Here is a 4,658-nt window from a genome sequence, read left to right on the forward strand (position 1 = left end):
CCGCCCCGCTGCCGCCGCCGCCCCCGGCGCCGAAGAAGCGGCTCGGGCTGGGGCGGGAGCCGGGCCACCCGCGGGAGGAGGGCAGCGCCGGCCCGCAGGGCGCCCGGCCCCCAGTACCTCCCCCTGCCTGCCCTTCCCACCCCCAGCGGCGAGGAGGGGAGCCCAGAGCCCGGCTGTGCCGCGGAATGACGGTAGTCGTGCCGCTCGTCCTGCGGCAGCCCACCGCGCCGCCCTCGTCCTTGTGTTGAGCCGCTCCACTTCCCACCTGTGTGTCCCAAAGCCCAGGGCTCGCTGCTCCGCGCCGCTCGTGCCTGAGCAGGAGCCAGCTCCGAGTCACGTTCGCTCCCCCGAGGGATGCCAGCCAGTCCCTCTCCCGACAGAGCCAAGTGCTTCCTTCCCCAGCTGGCACTACGTACAGAGCAGTGCATTAGCACCCTGCGTAAACCTACATTCCTCTTTCGCTCAGCTGCGAAGCTAATTTAAAAGGCAGCAAACAGGTGTTTGTGCTAACAATCCTTTGATAGAAACAAGTGAGAAGGCAGCAGCTTTTTCAGAGTCCTTTTATAATTTCTGGTTTTGCTGCGAAAAATGGGACTCCTCTCTTCATATAGGTAGTTTCTGAGACCGATTTGATTAATTACTTTCTTGTATAAGACTACATCCAGCGTTCCTTTCTGTTCTATCACTGGTAGATAAAACAATCAAACCGACTGTATAAGAGCTTAGCAATTTACCTATTTTGTTTCATAATATGAGATAAAGGGGAATAAACTCAGTAAGTTTCTGCACAGGATGACTTTATACACTATCAGAGGGTAATGTCTTCTCACGTTGCACTGTGGTGCCAGTGGAGTGTAAGTACTATTACAAGTAAGGCAGCCTCCAAACATATACTGCCCCCCTGGAAATGTTCTGGCAATGTGCTAATTCATGGTTTTCTGAGATGTGCTTTAAACTGACTAGCATAAACACATGATTTCACTGGCAAGATCCAAAAATCAATATACAAAGGCTAGGCTACTTCCAGTGTAATGATATCATCTGGAGCACAGTTAGAAAAAAAAAATGCTGCTCATTGCTCAGTCTTAATTCTGCCTTTTCAGGGTATCCATTATTTAGTGATATTTCAAGACAAAAATGGAAATTTTTTTTATATATAAAAGAACACTTTCTATAAAAATATACATAAGTAAGAAAAAATGCAAAGATAAAAAGTATATATTTACTCATCACATTTAAGATCAGCAAATAGACACATCTGAGCTCCATTTTGACACTTCAGCTGTATTTAAACCCAGATAGTTTATACAAAGCACACTGAGTATAACTATGTTGAAACGTTATGGACTAAACATATAGAATTTAATGTTTATACTAAAAATATATAAAACTAATTACAGGTGAGACTTGGGGGTTTAACTACAAGATATGCTGTGAAAACACAGGTTATCAGGCATATGCTTACTAGAAGGAATTTGGGAAGAAAGAAATCAAGATTCACAACAAATCTTTACAGAACCATCTAATATTTAAATTACTCTTTCCTTGAGTATTCTCAGAAATGTCACTTGTCTGTCAGTCTTCTATTTACATCTCCACAGAGAAAGGCTTAAATCTTTGCCAATGATACTTTGGTGTTGTCTGGAAGGACAGCATGTATATATGAGGACGAAGAAGGGCTTGTTGAGTAGGCTAAAAGGATAAGCGTAAGCCTGGAAGGACATTTGCTTCTTGTCCAGCCCTGGACTGGAGATGGGTGGACTGCTCAGGACAGGGTGCTATTTTTCCACATCACAGATGAGCATGGCCTGGGCCATTGCTTCTGCCACAGCCTGCAGAGCCACATTCAGAGGCTGCAAATGTTCTGTTTTCCATGCTTGGAGCTGGGCACGTGTGCTCTCCATTCTGAGCAGAAATATACCACTAGTAAAATGGGTTATTAGACCAAAATAATCCCTGTGTGTGCTCCACTGGCTTACAGCAAGTCTCTGTGATTGTGCAGTTCTTCCACGTTACTTTTCTTAGCTGGTCAGTTGATACTTGATGACTACACTTTTATTAGAAGAGCACTGCCAGAAGGCACTTGGTCCATCCATGCTCAAAACCTGGGCCAGGGTTTCCAGTATGTATTTCAAAGTAACTTTTATTATAGATGTGCATTACCTTTAGGAGCTTTTCAGAACCTTGAAAAATTCATGAAATAAGCAAGAAATTTCTATTGCTTATGTAGCAGAGGAGAGGGCATCAGTATCGTTCTCATTTCTCTTCCAACATGGCCATATGCTTGATTTAAAGGCAGATTTCTGAGTCTTCTGTTGGGCAGCTGGAGAACAGCTGCAGCTACTGTTAGCTTTAGTAAATGCAACAGTAGCAAAAAATCCAGGAGGTAGTCTCACCATGTGCTGCCACTTTGCAAAATCAGTATCAGATACAGGAGTAATTTTCTGGACTGCAGTAAAAACAATTCAAACTTCCTGCGGTCAGATGTCAAGTAAGGATAATTTTAAGCAACACTTTGTCAGTAAGTGCTTTCTATCCCTGATAAACCTCTTTATCATTTTTTATGGCATGCAGCATGGTGTAAAACACTGGATAGGATCACCTTTAGACTAGTGCTTGTGTTGTGGCCGACTGCGGCTTGATAAAATACAGAAGGAATGGAAACCAGCAAGGTGAAGAAAACGAGTTAGATATAGAAGTCAGCAGAACTTCAGTTTTGTCTTTTACATAAAGAGGCCTAAAAAATGTCTCATGGAGTTAACACAAGGCAGGTACAGAGTGTAGTGATGGTGATGATACTAACAAGTGCAAACATTGTGTCTGAAGAACAGAAAACACTGAGAGACAAAGTTTCCCGTGAGATTTGCAAAGATGCAAAAAGCCAGACGAGAGAGAGTTGGCTGCTCTCAGTGAAAGTCTACAGAGAAAGCCATTGCATAAATTTATGGGAATAGCTGAGGGCATAGAGGAAGATCATTGCAAAAACTGAGGAGATAAAAATCTGTGAGGTAGGTAGTGGTAAGACATGAGGGAAATCTTGGACGGGATAAGCATTTGAACATTCATTTTCTAAATTAGTTGAATAAACCATAACCAGAATTCTTATATGCCAGCATTTCAGATTTGAGTAGCCACACTGCACTATGCAGGAGTCAGCAACTAGCAAAGAAAACATGCACCTTGTCAGGTGTAAGAACAAACATCTGTTGTGACCCTTCTCAGAAGTATAAATCTAGCTCAGAAAGTATAAAGTAAAAAATTAATGTTGTACACAAGTATCTACATGTATTATGGACATTTCTCTAAAATGAAATATCAAAGTAGCTGCTGAAAGGGTGACATGTGACATTCCTATAATCTGCCATATGCTAGTTTGGGGCTAGTCTACATACCCAGCCATATTTCACTCATCCTTTTCATTAAAGTTCCTCTTATACATGAGTTCAAAGGGATTAATTGATGGTTACTATGAGATATAAACATACTAAATAAATAGCAGTGCATATATAATTACAAGCACACCCATGGAACATGTTAGTGATGACTGAGCATGGTACCAAATTAATGGACAATTGTTTTATCAAGTTTCTGGAGTTTACTTTAATTGAGAGTATCGCTACATATCTGCATCTCAGTGACTAGTCCCTTTCTAGGTGCTTATATGTACCTCGGTTTTTCAGCTCCTTTGGGGTTGGCTGCTTCTGCTTTTGACTTACATTAACTGGGATAAATTCAATCTCCCTGTTTCTGATGGGTCACACAATGGGCCTGACTGAGGACAGATTTAATCCAAGAACTATCATTGGCCTTATTTAGAGGCAAAATGTACAGCATGAGTTCTGTATGGTGCATAATAGGTCTTCTGTGAACTGGCCCAAAGCAAATTCTGGGCTCTAATGATATTTCTGATCTGGGTGGAAATAAGGATGTCTTCTTGCTTTTAGATTTAGTTTAAAGAGTTGTTTTCGCGTGTCTGTGAAATGGACTGTGATAAAGGACCTGCTTTGAGCTGGCAGTTTGCTCTGAGGCAAATTGTAGCAGTCCAGGCAGAGCTGGACAGACACATAATTTCCTCACAATTAAAAGAGAAGTATTTTAGCCCAGAAAACAAAGAAATGCTGTCATTTTATGTGAAAGCTGTTCATTTCAGACAATATCAACTGAATCTTAATTGGGTGGATGTCATTAAGCAAGTGTTCATAACTGATGATATTCCACTGTGGTTTTGTTTGCTTTCTGATTGGAAATGAAGAAAGATTTCTGTACCTGACTTTTTCCACTTGGGATTCTTGGTGAAACGACTTCTTATTGAAGCTGGGAGGCAGTCACTCTGGATTGTTTTGAAAATGAGTGACCATAAGGACTGAATCCCACTAGAATCACTGAATATTTCAGAGGAAGTTGCCTTAGAATGAGAAGTGTGAAATGAACTCTAGGACAGTTGTGTAACCACATATGCTCCTTCCTTGGAGTTTTCACTGGCTGATGCCTACACAGGGTGTGGAAACTTCCATGTATCTGAAACAGTGCCTCTAGGAAATTTCCCCTCTTTAGGAAACAGTGCACAACCTGTGGTTTAGTCCTTTATCCACAGGGGTTGCTTAGTGTGAGACACAGATGGAAGATGCAGTTTCAAGACTGCTTTCTTTGTACCTTGC

Source organism: Sylvia atricapilla, chromosome 3 (assembly GCF_009819655.1).
Source record: "Sylvia atricapilla isolate bSylAtr1 chromosome 3, bSylAtr1.pri, whole genome shotgun sequence".
In the NCBI taxonomy this organism is placed as follows: Eukaryota; Metazoa; Chordata; class Aves; order Passeriformes; family Sylviidae; genus Sylvia; species Sylvia atricapilla.